Below are 16,179 nucleotides of genomic sequence, written 5' to 3' on the forward strand. Positions count from 1 at the left end.
CTATATTCAACCCCAGGCTGATATTTAAGGAAGCACAATTCGATATGCAGGAAAAAAATTTACATCCTTATTTTCCTTTCTCTTAAAATGCATAAAAAAGAATCCAATTCAGAATCTTCAGCTATGCTGTTCATATCCCATTTACTCTTCTCAGTTTTTTCTCTCCCTTCCCCTCGAGAGACTCAAATTTGACAAATGCTGAAAGAGCTCTCGCACTTCACCGAGAACAGATAGATTTTTCTCCTTTCCCAGTGCTCCCTTCCCCCTTCCACGCACCCACAACTCCATTCTTTATCATTTTTTACTGACAACCGATTTCTCCAAGTGTTTTCCTTTCGGAGCTTTTTAGGTTTTATCTTCTATTAATACCCTGCCAATTCTCTGGCTGATGTATGAAGAGCCCTGGACCAGTCTGGCTGAGACAGCTCTCCTTAAGAGATACAGGGTGTGGGGACAAATGGAGAATTGGGAAGGCAATTATGGGCTTCTGTTCTCAGCCTGGAGGATGGAAGGAGTCTGTGATCAATTTCGTTCTTTCAGGGAGCCTTCATTGTCTGCCAGATATGTGTTTGGTCCTGGAGATACGGCAGGGAGCATGACGGCCAAAAGCTCTGCCTCCTCCGGCAGATAAGTGGTGATAAGTAAGTAGTGTGGAAGAAATAGAAAGTCAATGCTGGTGCCGGGTGTGGGTCAGCTTAGTTAGATCGAGAGTAGGAAAAGTGTCACTTTGACACTTGAGTTAACACCTGGAGGATGAGAAAGAAGACAGAGGGAACAGTGATTATATATACCCTGAGCTTGGTATGTTTGAGAAACAGAAACAGAGATGGCATAAAAATAGACATATAGGTCAATGGAACAGAATAGAGAGTCCAGAAATAAACATACACCTTTATGGCCAATTAATATTTGACAAAGGAGGCAAGGACATACAATGGCGTAAACACAGTCCCTCAATAAATTGTGTTGGGAAAATTGGATCGATACATGCAAAAAATGAAAGTAGGCCATCTTCTTACACCATATACAAGAATAAGCTCAAAATGAGATAAAGACTTAAATGGAAGATTTGAAACTATAAAAACCTTAGAAGAAAACATAGGCAGTAAAATCTCGGATATTCCTTGTAGCAATATTTTTCTGATTTATTGCCTTAGGGAAGGGAAACAAAAGAAAAATAAATAAATGGGACTACATCAAACTACACATTTTTGTACAGCAAAGGAAACCACCAACAAAATGAAAAGAAAACCCACTGAATGGGAGAACATATTCACCAATGATACACCTGATAAGTTAATATCCAAAATTTATAAAAAGCTTATAAAACTCAAAAAAACAATCCTTAAAAATGGGAAAAATACCTCAATAGACACTTTTCCAAAGAGGGCATGCAGATGGCCAATAGCCATATAAAAAGATGCTCAAAATCACTAATTATTAGAGAAAGGCAAATTAAAACCACAAAGAGTTATCACCTCACACCTGTCAGAATGACTGTCATCAACAAATCAACAAGTGCTGGTGAGGATATGGAGAAAAGGGAACTCCCATGCACTGTTGGTAAGAATGCAGATTGGTGCAGCCACTGTGGAAAACAGTATGGAGTTTCCTAAAAAAATTAAAAATGAAACTTCCATTTGACCCAGTGATCCCACTTAGTAATATATCCTAAGAAACTTGATATAGCAGTCAGAAGGAATATATGCACCCCTATGTTCATTGCAGCATTATTTACAATAGACAAGATTTGGAAGCATCCCAAGGGCCCATCAGTAAATGAGTGGATAAAAACCTGTGGTACATTTACACAATGGAATACTACTCAGCCATAAAAAAGAGAAATCTTACCTTTTTCGACAGCATGGATGGACCTGGAGATTATTATGCTAAGTGAAATCAGCCAGTCAGAGGAAGATAAATATCATATGATCTCACTTATATATGGAATCTAATGAACAAAATGAACTAATAAACAAAATAGAAAGAGATTCATAGATACAGAGAACAGACTGACAGGTGTCAGTGGGGAAGGGTGTTGGGGGACTGGGTGAAATGTGAAGGATTTAAGCAAAAGAAAACCCCAAAACCAACAACAAAACTCATAGACACAGACAGCAGTATGGTGATTACCAAAGAGAAGAGGATAATGGTGATGAAAGAACACTTGACTTGGAATGGAGAACACACAATACAATACACAGATGATATATTATAGAATTGTGCACTTGAAACCTATATAATTTTATTAACCAACTGGCGACCCAGTGCATGGATTCGTGCACATTGAAAGGAAATTAATTAGAAGGTGGCTGGCAGGGTGGGACTGGGTTAGATGGGCTGGACATGCCGTGGAGCCAACCTCCCAAGGTCCCTCCCCGGCTGGCCGCACCTGGGGCAGTGCCACGGCTCAAAGAGCATCTGCAGAGTGAGTGGGATCCCTCCAGTATGTGGGGTTCCTTGGTCTGGCCTGTGGAGATCCAGCCGAAACTGGCTCTCCGACATCCCCCGAGGGGTCCCAGATTGTGAGAAAGTGGTTCTCGGTGACACACCCCAGAATTGGGCTCCCTCTTCTCTGGTTCTGTGATGTGTCACCAGAGAACTCTGCTGCCAAGTCACTGTAGCCTGGCATTCCCACATTGAGTGTCTGCCCCATGGTGGTCAGTGTGCATCATAGCTACCGGTTGTACGGTCGCTTAGCCTTTTATATATATAGATGTCACCCTAATAAATTTACAAAAAAAGAATGGAGCAGATGCCCTAACCGGTTTGGCTCAGTGGATAGAGCTTCAGCTGCGGACTCAAGGGTCCCAGGTTCGATTCCAGTCAAGGGCATGTACCTTGGTTGTGGGCACAACCCCAGTAGGGAGTGTGCAGGAGGCAGCTGATCTATGTTTCTAACTCTCTATCCCTCTCCCTTCCCCTCTGTAAAAACATCAATAAAATATATTAAAAAAAAAAGAATGGAGCAGAGAAAGAAGAATGCTAAGAGAGATCTGGGAAGTCAGATAATGTTGTGGGACACAGGCCTTGGTAATGATTTTGAGTTTCTTTCTAATAATAAGTGAAATCACTGAAAGGTTTTGAGCAAAGGCATGCCAAAACATGAGTTAAATTTTTAAAAGATTCATCTGGTGTCTGCATAGAGAGTGGATGGCTGTGGTGTGAGAATGGAAGCAGAACAACTCATTAGGAGGCCAGTCTAGGCAAGAGATGATGTGGCTTGGACTAGGCAGTGGTTCTCAACCTGTGGGTCGTGACCCCTTCGGCGGTCGAACGACCCTTTCACAGGGGTCGCCTAAGACCATCCTGCATATCAGATATTTACATTACAATTCATAACAGTAGCAACATTACAGTTACGAAGTAGCAACGAAAATAATTTTATGGTTGGGTCACAGCATGAGGAACTGCATTTAAAGGGCCAGAAGGTTGAGAAGCACTGGACTAGAGGGATAAAAGTAGACACAAAGAGAAGTAAGTGGATTTGAGGTAGAATTGTCCAAAGGCTGGATGTAGGAGAAAAAGGAAGGGGAGAAAATCAAGGCTGATACATTTTTGGCTTGAGCAGGTCATTGTCATGTACTGAGATGGGAAGACTGGAAAAGGGAGAAGGAAGTCAGGGTTATATTTTGGATGTGCTTCCTTTGACAAGTGGAACTGTCAGATATGCATTTGCACTGTATAAACGAGTCTGGAGCTCAAGGGAGAGGTCAGAGCTACACATCTAAATTTGGGTGTCACCACCTGAGAGACAGTATTCAAAGTAAGGAAGTGCAATGAGATCATTTAGCATTAGCAGTAGCCAGAGAAGAGAAGATGACCCAGGGGCAAGTCCTAGGGCATTCCAGTATTTACAGGCTTGAAAGAGGAGTCGAAGGCAGCAAAAGGAAACCAGGAGAGTGTGATGTCATGGATCCAGTAAGAGGAGGGTTTTTAAGGAAGAGAGTGGTTAGTTGGGTCAAATGTTGCTGAAAATTTGAGTCAGATCAGAATAGAGAAGTGTCCATTGACTATGGAGCACGGAGGATGTGGAGGAGTTTGAGGCAAACAGTTTTAGCCAGACTTGTTTGGTCTGATGAGTGAATAAATTGTTGAGGAAGGGAAGGCAGTGATTTTAGAAACTTCTTTAGAGAATCATTGTTTCAAGGGAGGTAGAAAAATAAGTTGGGAGGTGGAGAAGGATTGTGGAGTCAAGGGAGGGAGGAGCATGTTTGAACGCTTGTAAGAATGATCAGAGAGAGACAGGGTATGCCAAAGAAAGAAGGGATGAGTAGGTCAGTGATGTTCTGAAGAAGGTCACAAGGGCTGGAATCTGGAGCACGTTGGGGTCTATTGTCTTTTGATGGGAGCAGGAACATTTCTTCTGTTGTAACAACTGGTAAGATGGACAAGGTGGGCACTGTTATGAACTGATATGTGTCTTCACCAAAATTCATATGCTGGAGCCCTAACCCCAAAGTGACTATTTGGAGACAGGTTCTTTCTGAAGGAAATTAAGGTTAAAGGAAGCCTTGGGATGGGGGCTAATCCAGTAGGATTTGTTTCAATATTAAAGGTCCTTATAAAAGAGGAAGAGGCACCAGAGAGCCCTCTCTCCAAATGTGCACACACAGAAAAAAGGCCATGTGAGGGCACAGGACAAGAGACCTTATCAGAAACCAGTGCTCATGGCATTTTGATCCTGGACTTCAGCCTCCAGAAAAGAAATGTTTGTTGTTTAAGCCATCCTGTCTCTGGTATTTTGTTATGGCAGCCTGAGCAGACTGGAAGCCCCCAAACAGGTTTTAGATATAGTAGAAGGCATGTAAAAGTGCTGCCTCAGTGGGCCTCTGTTTTCTCAGTAAAGTATGAGGTAAAGTCATCAGCTGAACGTGAGTGTGGAGGTGGCGAGGCTGGAAGGTTGGAGCAGAGAAGGGAAGAAATGCAGTAATGATATTGAGAGAGAAGAGAATGAAATTTATTAGGGAAGCATGGTTTTCCATAATAAAACATCAGATTTCCAGGTATTATTTCATGCCCATTTGAGGTTTGTAGAGATGAACTAAAAGTGAACTCATTCAGCAGAGTAATGTGGTTTCTCTCCAGCAGGATTTGGCTGTTCAGGGATTAGGCCCAGATGCCAAAGAGTTGCATACATTTGGGGCTCCAAATTTGCCAGGCGCGGGCAAGAGAGAGAGAGAAGCAAGAGAACTAAAAATCATTTTGAAGGCATGAATTGGAAAGGAGAGAAATGAAGATATAAGATGTGTATTGAAGGGAGTCTCAATGAGATTAAAGAATTGTTGCAGAGAGTATACTAGAATAAGTGAGCTGGACAAATAAAATGAATTAAATTGACAGTAACACATTATATTTACTATATGAGAGTGGTGCTAAGAAGATTCACTTCACAGGATTATTCTAAGGATCAAATGAAAATACTTGGTAAACTATAAGGTGAATTATCAGCCAGGTAAACTGAAATAATGTAGTACATATATCTTGATTTCCTTAAAGCATTCCTTCCACCATAGCTATCACTCACACACTGGATTTATGAATGACTGAATAATTGCATAAAAAATGGTTGATTCTGCTTACTTTCAGCTTTGTGCCAAGTCACTTGGCACAATGGTCAGTATTTCTGTGTCAGACAATCTTAAAGTGAGAAGTTTCAGAGTGGACACTGGATAAGTAACTTTTGTTTTTGTTTTTCTGTATGACAGCAATGACTAGATGGAAAGGTATTAAAGAGCCATAATTCTTATTTCAGGAATCTTAAGTAAAAAGTTACAGGAACTTTGAAGAAATATATTCAGTCTGCAATTTTCATATCGGAATTGCTCAGGAAGAAAGAGAATGAGATAAGACTTGTAAATTCCACATTACATGCAATTGTATTTAATAAAGAGATTTAAAACGTTGAAAAATATACATTATTACTGGGAAAGAAATAGAATTGTTGAGAAAAAAGATATTAAGTAGTTGAATTAGACGGAAGCATTCATTGCCTAAGGAAAAAGCCACAGTTGTAACAAACATAATCATTCTGAATATCATATTTTTTGAATTAAAAATGCATTCAATTTTGGATAGAATGGAAAAAAGAGGTGTGTTACATGACAATATGCTTGCACTGTGTGTGCCTTTATCTCAGCTTCTCCTTGCTTCCCTTATATTAATATGCACTTAACATTGATGACAGATCCATTCCTATAAAGCTCTTGTAGACAAAGTGCCTGAAGGCCGGTACATCAGGAAAATGCAGGTTCCAACTGATGGAGGACACCCTGATGCAGCCGTTTTGATGTAGCAGTGGCTGGATTTCCGAGGCTGAAATTAAGGACCCACAGCAAATTGTCCTGACTCAGGGTTATCCCTGTGCTGGCGTTGTTAGGTTACACCTTGTCTGACACAATGCAAGAATGATGGCTCCATGGGGTGACTTGAGGAGCTCATCTCTGTCCAAAATGTGGAGCCTGCTTCAGAGTTGGAATCTCTACTTCAGGCCTTTGATTGGACTACTAATTTTTCTGAGCCAGTCAAGAGGGGCTGGCTTGGCTGATGATGGGTTGATGGAATGTCATGAATTGGGAAGGCCCAATTGGGAGGCCAGAGCTGGGGGTGAGGGGGCGCAGGTGTCGTCCAGGGCAGTAGGAGCCAAATATTGGTGGTGAGGGTGGTCACAGTGATTGCTAATTATGGCTAAGAGAGATACCTAAGATGAAAACCAGGAAAGGCAAATCTATCCGGTGGGATAGGATGGGAAGTTGAGAATTGAGTAGTCACAAGCATAGATTGGGGGGGGGGAGGGCGGTGAAGGGGCCAGAGGTTCAAAGTGATTACAGTTCTTGCACTAGTAGAGGGGGGTGCCTCTCTTTGGTTCTGCTTAAAGGCAACAGGGTTGGGTGTGAGGGTGGAACAAATATTCCTTAAAAGCATTTTTAAAATACAAATAATGTTCATTGTGAATTGTCATAAATTAAAAACTCATTACCACATGTGATCCTACTCACAAAGACTAGTTTTTCAGATGAATAGGAAATGGGCTAGGAATTAGTTAAAGAGCAAGAAGGGATATCCTCCAAGGGGAAAGGTGCTGTAGAGAAGCTGGGATGTCCTGGGAAAGAGGTTCTGTTGCAAATGGAGACAGAGCCGAGTATGAGTGGAAGACAGCAAAGCAAAAAGAAAATATCCAACCCTTTGCCTCCACCTCCTTCCCCCCCACCCACAAATCTGTAACTGGACATAGTATCTCTGATTTAATTACATTTAAATTATCTCAACATTTAAGTGAAATGATAGGACATTTTTTCACCTGGGAAATTGCAGATACTCAGATATGAGATTAGTACACTTTAATGTAATCAAGAGCTCAATTTCGTTGAGTAGGTTTATTGCTCCTGAGTTGCATGAGATGAGACTTGACTGACTGACTACAATGTTCAGAACTCAACACCACATGGGAGTAACTGTATTTCTTCTCTTCTAAGAGTTTCCTTGTTGAATTTCACCTGTAATTATATTGTTCCATTTTGTGATGGATAGGCCTCTTAGGGCACTCTCATAACCCTTCCTAATTACAGTTTACCTATAAACAAAGTAAATTTGGTTACCCAGTTCTCTTTTCATTCAATATTAGTAAGAATATTTGGACGACAGCTTATTAAATACAGTAAAATCTCAATTAAATAGTATGAACAGAAGCTGGTTCTTCTGGTTAATTGAGTCTTATAATGAGCTGGGGATTGATCAAAAGATGACCCTTTTGGTTCTAATTCTCCCTGTTGATTTTTTTCCCCAGAAGTGTAGCTTTCTTTTCTATCTGATCAGCTCCAGAATCTATCTATATTTCCCTGGATGAGGTATAATCTTGAAGTAACTTGGGTTCATTCATTTATTCATTCATCCATTTAAAAAATTTTTGTTAGGCGGCTACTAATAGATGAGAAAGATGCAATCATGTACAGACAGACATGGAAACAATGTGACAGTGACTTAAGGGCAAATTCTAGAAGTTGTTTTTGAACAAATGCTAGTTCACAGTTACAAAACATGGGTCATAGGGAAAAAAATCTTGATTGAAAAGGGAGTCTTGTGTGCTGCTTGTTAACTGAATGGTAGTTTCTATCTTATTTTAGAATTAGGAAAATCATTATTACATGTGACAGGGTCTTTCACCCCTTTTCACATTTATAAAGTTGCCACAGTAAGATGAGATGGTCCACTTGTTATTTTTATTCTCTTATTACATATTTTCTTTTGTTTAATATCTAAGGTGTCTCCAACGGTTTGGACATGATTTCTTCAAGATGTTTGCATTGCTTTTCATTCTGATACCACTCACCTGAATTTCACAACTAAACCCAAGTAGCCTTTGTAAGACATACAAACATCTACCAGTTTTGAATGTTAGGTCGGTAAATTAGAATTTTGCTCACTGCTCACCGGTGATGAGCTTCTGCAGTGTTTATGTTTTTGTAGCGTATAATTTCCCTGGAGCCTTATTGATTAAGTAGCTTCTCCATGTTGGTACCCAGTGTTGGACCAGTTCTCATTGCTTCATTTTTTCCTCTCTCTGATGATCAGAAACCACAGTACTACCCTATAATTTTGTTTGTTCATTTTTTAAAAGAGAAGATTCCATAAAATTATCTATCTGAGGTCCTTAGTTTTGAACCTAATGCTTTCTTGAAACTGACTGTGAAATATGAATATGGAAAAATGAACTATTGACTTACAGGTTATAAGAGAGTTTTCACTCACTCTTTGATGACTAAACTTATTTTGTAACTATTGTTATGGTTCAAAATATTTAAGCATTTTAAAATTCTTAAATGTATCCAGTGATTATACGGCTATTTCAAACACTATCATAGAGTCAACATGGAATACAGATAAAGTTATTTTCTCATTAAAGTTCTTATCCCAGAATTCACTTCTCCAAGTTTTATTGGAGAAATATTGAGTTGACAGAGAAATTTATTCACTTTTTAGTTGGGATGGAGAACTCTTTTATTGGGATTGCATAGCTAATAACTCACAACCATTGGCCTTTTCTTGGAAAAGGCTGGCATTCGTCAACTATTATCTGGTTTGCTTGAACAACGCCCTTTGGAGGGTTGTGTTTGGTGGGCCAAGTGGAGGTATTAGCAATGGTGGAGGCTACCTGTGTGTTTTCTGTAGTGGAGCTCTGGGTAGGACAAGCCCTGCACCTGGCTCAGAAAAGCAATTATGTTCAATGTTCTCAGTACCATAAATCTCTTATATTATTTCCTTTGTTGAGCTTTTCATCTGAAAAGTTAAAAAAAAAACACACAAAAATAACAAACACTTATTAGCAACATGGTAATTTAGCTGTGTTTACCCTTAGAATTTTTCAAATAGTTTCCTTATTTTCCCCTCTAATGCTTCTGTTCATAAGACACTGCTCTTGAAAGTCTAGGTCAGCGGTTCTCAACCTGTGGGTCGTGACCCCTTTGGCAGTCGAACAACCCATTCACAGGGGTCACCTAAGACCATCTTGCATATGAGATATTTACATTACGATTCATAACAGTAGCAACATTGCAGTTATGAAGTAGCAACGAATATAATTTTATGGTTGGGTCACAACATGAGGAACTGTATTTAAAGGGCCAGAAGGTTGAGAACCACTGGTCTAGATTGTTATGAAAAAATTATCAGGGCAGCAGGGCAGAAGAACTTGATCCATGAGACTTTGTTACTCAAAGTATGCTCCTCAGTCCAGCAGGATTGGCATCATCTAGGGGATTGTAAGAAATACAGAATATCAGGCCCCTCTCGGATCTCCTAAACCAGAGTCTGCATGTTAGTAAATTTCCCAGGTGCCTCATGGGTGCATTGCCGTTTGAGAAGCAGTGATTCAAGAGGCCTTCCATGACAATGAGGGCTCTCTCCAATCATGGTGCTGTGCCTTTTCATACATTATTTCTTATAAACTGCATCGCATCTATCACAGAGATGGTATTATATCCATTTTGAGAATGAAACTAAAAGCATAGAGGGGTTAAATAACTTCCTTGGAGCTAAGCATCTAGTGTGTAGCAGACCAGGGATCTGAACTCTGGTCAGGTTGCCACCCAAGTTTATCCTTTTGATCAGGGTAATGAGTTTATTCACCTGGGAAATGTTTTCAGCACTCTCATCCAGAGTGTTAAAATATAATTTTAATAAAATCACGTCTCTCATACAGATGTGAAAATGAACACTTTTTAAAGATTTTATTTAGCTCATCAGTGAGAAAAAAAGGGTAAGGTGTTACAAGCAGATCAAAGGCACAGACGCATTTATAGGTCAGGGATCTTGGGATGAATTTGCAAATGGAGGCAAACTCATTTTTCCACTGTGGGGGAGAGTTGTCTCTCCACTGGACATAACTTATTCGCATGCCTATAGACAAGAATTATTTTGCATTGCTGTCAGCTAGCTACAATTTATAGAATTGCAAAATAGCTCTGTTAAAAAATTATTCATGACGCTTGTTAAAATGGTAAGACAGACTTTATTCAGTTCTACTGTGATAGGTATAAGGATCATTGCAGTGGAGCAGTGGGGGACAGAGATTGAGCTCTACTCTAAATTCAACAAGGAAATGTGGGAATGTATAGCAAAGGGGCAGGCCAGGGGTCAGTGGATAGTCTTAAACAAGATTCAACTGAGTAAATTTTACAGATTTTATTGGCTTTGAATTATTCAGTGGTTCATGAATTGGGAAGCATCCCATCTAGCAGACAGAGAAGAGTTTCAAAGAGCTATGGAAAAGGAAAGGCTTTTAAAGGCAGAAAGAGAGTGGGATAAGGAAGTTTTTAAATTAAGAGTGCAATAGGTAGATTGTTTTATGCTTAGGTTACGTTCCTGTGTGGGATGGAAGGGGTTTATAAGGCCAATTACCTCACTAGTGCTGACCAGGTAATTCCAGATTGACTGGTTAAAGGTTAGAGGCTAAGACTGCAATTAGGTTAAGTATTAAGTCTTGGTTTGCTGATGTGGGACTTAGCACAAGTGACTCCATTTTGGGCCTGCTACTTGTTTTTTGTTTGTTTGTTTTGTTGTGTTGTGTTTTGTTTTGTTTTGTTTTTTTGTTTTTTTAACAATGGCAAATTACTAAGAGGAAACATCAAGGGTAAGAAGTGGTTCAACTAATCTGGCCTGACAAGATTCTTGCTGATGGCAGGCCAGGGTGATTGGATATCACCTGAGGATGGCGAGAGATGAGGAATTCTGTCAGATATTGAGGGCGATCATATGTGGAGGATGAGGAATTATGGCTAAACTGACTTTGCAAGCTTCTTGCTAAAATTGGGCTCTGAAAGCCATGCCCAAGGATTGGGCCTATTTGAAAAAGAGCCCAGAGGAGCCTGGCTAGAGCTTGGTCAAGGAGAGAAACTTTGTCAGCAAACATGGACTCAGAATCAGTTAACCTGAAGGGGAGGGGTGCTGTAGACAATGAATAGCTTTCCTTTGAAGGATGAATTTTTCCCTACAAGGGGAGGTAGAATAGCACAACGTTAAGACCAGAGAACCATGGTGTCTAGGTTCAAACCTCCACTCCAGTTCTAACTAGTAGAGTAGGGGTAGGTATGTTCTTTATTCTTATAGTGTCTTATTTTCCTCATCAGTAAAACACACAGTACCTACCTTGTCTATTCATTGAGAGGTATTAATTAGATGACAGCTGTGTAAGGTGTTTCAAACAGCACCAGCCATCTAAGGATCATCCAGTAGATGTTTTGATTGTTATCTTCATCCTTAACCAGGAGGTATATCATAATTTTTGCATCAAGGTATATGGACATTGGTATTAAAAACATAGTTTATTCAAGGTTTTCAAATTCAATGCACCTTAAAGAGAGCTCAGAACAATCTTGGCTGTGTAGAGTAAGAAAGTATTGTTGGAGGTGGGTTAGAAAAGACTTAGAAAGCTGCACTGTAGATGAATTCTACCCTGATTCTGCACTACACTGAGCTTTTCTCTAGCTCCCAAAGGTCTCGCACTTAAGGACCAGTGAAACGAGACACCAGTGCCCAATGATTGTCATTTGTTTTCTTCCCAATCAGTTCCTTTAAAATTTTTATCTCTAATTGCCAAAGGCTCATTTGCTATTTAGTATCCTACTCTTGCCCACCTGGTTTAGAAAATTTAATAAATCTCTGTATCTGAATTCAACCTTCTCAAGTAAGTTAATGCTTCTGGTTTGCTCTAAAAGACTCATGCGAAGCCAGGCCCACCTGTTCCTCTTGAGGCAAACAGTGGAGTGGAGGGGACTGAAATTCAGAGGAAGTGAGAGTCTATCAGGTTCATTGCTGCGGATTCTTCCTTTAACATTATAGTGATAGGCAGTGATACTGTTAATGGGTTAGGGAGATTTTGTGCTTCAATGGATAATTGTATTCTTCAGATCACACCCCCCTGTGTTATCTAGGTCTAATCCTTTGGGAGCAATTTTACAACACTGTAAGTAAGTTGTAGTTAACTCAGAGCAATGCAAAATAATTCTTGTCTATGCATACGCAAACTACATTCTATTTGGTGGAGGTTCAATTGACTTCTGTTCAGCCTCTCCCCCACACCAATTTTGCCGCCATTTGCACATTCACCTCAGAATTCCTGTTTTATAATTGTATCTGTGTCTCTGCATAGGCTTCTCCTGCTTTCCTCATTATGTACAAAGTAAACTCTGCAATGTGTGTTCATTCTATATTTGTGGGGTATTGATGATTTTTCATTTTTGAAAACTATCAACAATGGTAGGGGGGCTGGAATACATTATGGCAACTAATTTAGTAGTAAAAAGCTAGCTAATTATCCTATGTCAAGGGCAACTAAAGGCAGGTAAAAGTTAAGAGAAAGCCAAATTAACAGAAATTGTTTGCAGAATTTTTTGCAAGTTCAGTTGGCTTCAGCGTTCCTGTATAAAAGGTGAAGTGTATGTAGTCATTTTAAAAGCAGCTTCTATATTTTGAATTAAATTACATCTACCAAAATACAGATTCATGGTTTCTTGAGGTTAATATGCTTATGGAAAATAGCCAGCATTCATTCTGCAAACTCAGCATGGTAGGCGTGTGTTTACCTGACTGTCCTCTTCATCAAACTCTTTGTTCCACGGCCGAAGGGACACTGTCTTGTTCACTGTCCTATTTCCAGCAGCCGCCATTCTCAGTGGCACCTCGTTTGGGTTCCAATGACACCTGGTGAATGACTGAACGACGACACAGGCCAGGGTCTGCCCATCTCTGTAGGCACCAAGACTTGGTTCTGTAGGTCCTGTGTACGGTTGGTATTTCAAAGGCAGATTTGTGTTAACCAAACTCATAGGCAGGCAATTTATAAACCAAAATACCAGTCAGTTAGAGAGAGTAATCAGACTGTGCAGTGGGCTGGATGCATCCTGTTCTCTCTCAGGGAAACTACGTGGAGGAGGCACATGATAGCTAGCGGTTTGCTTGATGAGCTCGAAGTCAGAACACAAGTGGCCACTATCGCCTCTGTGCCTGAGGCAGGCCAGCCTGTTGCACTTCTTTACAGGGGGGTTTCTGCTGGTGGTCAGCAAAGGGGAAGGAGCAGGAGAAGTATATGGAAGAACTCTAATTCTTTGGGCTTTCCATTTTAGGCTGCATTTCCCATCTGTTAAGAATTCTTTCTTCAGAGAGAATAACCTTAATTTGGTTTTAAGCTTTTCATTGAGATTCACAATCTAGTTTTGCCCCCGTTATGGCTACTGAAGGTAGAGTTTGGATGTTCTTGAAACTTCTTGGTTGCCTACAGGCAGATTATTTTGAGGGATGTTTCACTGGTCCAGGAGCCTGATTGCACTAATTACAAGTAATGCTCAGAATGTGAGGCAAACTCTATGTCAGAGGTCCTTGATGGTACCCAGTAAGTATTAACGATATTGTTTTGTAGGGATCAAATCACTTGTTTACTTGTTTTTGAGATATTCTTTGCATTATCAGAATCTTAATTTTTATTCTTTTTCCAGGAGTCTCTTAGCTTCTTGCTGTTCTGTGAAATCTTGCCAGGTGGCTTTGTAAACCGATCACTTTCAACTCAGGACTGACCTATAAAGAGAGAATTGCTAAAAAGCAGATCAACCACACAGATGATGATAAAAGAAATGCTTGTTTTTGTGTATATTCCCCCCCCATCCTATTAAAGATTTTTCGAAGTGATGAAAATGTGCCCGAAGGCTTAGTTGCCTAAACAAATAAATTCTATAATTAAATAATGAAAGCAGTCAGAATCCATAACATGACTTGCAAGGAATGGAGAAAGAGGAATTTGTATCATTTAATGTTTAGCAGACTGTCAATAAAAGATGAGTCGTGGTCAGGGGCTCTGTATGTCAAACTAAAGAGTGTGGAGCATGCCCTGAAGCTGATGGGGGTCATGGAAGGTCTTGGAGCAGGGACACGACATGATCAAATGCACACGAGGCCACTCATCTCAGGGACGGTGAGGATGGAGCAGAAGGGAAAAGAGGTTGGTTGAGATGTTTAGAGAAACAAGCAGGTTGCAAAGACAAGAGGCCTGGAGAGAGTCCTGGGAAATACTGTAACTGAATACCAACCATTTGCTTTAAAGTAACAGACAGAAAAAGGAGAACCTTGGAGACACCAACACTTATAGATTGGTCCAAGAAAGAACCTACAAAAGGACCCTGATCAGCAGTCAGAGGTAGAAAAACAAAGAGAAAGGATTGCCATGGGAACAGGTGCAGAGTGAGCGGTCAGTGGTCCCAGTCCTTCTGGGGGTGAAGGAAGAGGACTGCAATGCGCCTTGAATTTGGAGATGCTTTCCAAGAATGGTTTAGTGGATTTGTAGGTAAAGGAAAGGGTCAGAAGTGGTTTGCAGTTTGAAGGAGGAGCAAGGCATTAGGTAGGAGAGAATAGCGGAATGAGTTGTTTGGCTTGTTTTTTACTTTGAGATGGTAGAGAATGAGCGTGAGAAGGAGACAGTGGCCAGGAAAGGCTAACGATTCAGTAAAGAGAAAAATGAAAGGATGGGCCTGGATCTTAGAGGAGACAGGGAGGGATATGATGGCAGGTGGCTTGTCCTTCTGTAAGAGGAGAGACACTATTTTCTCTGAGATAGAAGATGAGGATGGCTTATGGCTAAACATTAATTCATACCAGGCAGCATCATTTTTTTCTGAAATAGGATTAAATAGGAAGACAAAGAATGGTGAAGACAGCAGAACAGTGAATGTGGAAAGTAGCTGTTGAAGGAAGTGGAGGGAGGAGGTGGCTAACAATACGTAATAGGATTGTTAAGGTGAACAAAAGTCCAAGCAAATTGGACACCATGAGTTTATCAAAGCCCCAACCCACCTACTCTGTGATTTCTCTCCTCAGCAGTCCTGGGGGCTTAACTATAGGAATGTGTTATTCCAAGAGTTCTACTACTCTCTTATCACAGATTTGCCAGGCGAGTGTGATAAAATATCAAGGGAACTGGAAATTGAGTGCTGGCAAGATGCTACACATGCTACATATGAGCAGACAAGCAATCTTACATAGTGACAAATGGGCAGAGATTGTGGGCTTATATGGAGCGACTGGCTAGGCGTCGGCGGGAGCCTTCTCAGCATCTGGTCTGGGAGACTTCAAGCGCTAACTTGGTCCACCGAGTTCTAGGGGAGCTCCAAGAAGGTGGCCACTATTCCTTCTGTGACTTGTATTGGGATCACTCTCCACTGTCTAGTTTGGCAGATCACACGTGGACTGATTCTTTCTCTCTTCGCCAGCTAATTCTGGTAAGATGTTGTTACAAGGGATTTTCATCAGAAGATTGAAATTTAAAAAGTATCGGAGCTGACAGAAACATCATTGTCATTTTGAACCCAAGAAGTCTGGCCCCAGGGATTTTGGTTCTCACAGCTTGTCTGGCAGCCCTCCTGACTCCTATGTGTGTTCTCCCCCCAGACCCAAGTGCTCAGATTGCCAACTTCAGTTCATTTTAGGGGGTCCAGTTTACATCTTGGACTTCTTCCACCTGAATGTGAGCTCCCGGCACAGGCTGTGGTGTGCTCCCCAGTAAGCCCTCCTGGGTCATAAGTCAGCCCACACTCGTCTTGTACAGTCTCTTCTTCCACCAGGTCACCCCGACTCCAGGTATTGGGCATTCCTACTTTCATCTCAGTCAAGTTCTCTCTGTCCTCTTTGACTTATCTG

The sequence above is a fragment of the Myotis lucifugus genome, unplaced genomic scaffold, assembly GCF_000147115.1.
Source record: "Myotis lucifugus unplaced genomic scaffold, Myoluc2.0 scaffold_121, whole genome shotgun sequence".
Taxonomy (NCBI): domain Eukaryota; kingdom Metazoa; phylum Chordata; class Mammalia; order Chiroptera; family Vespertilionidae; genus Myotis; species Myotis lucifugus.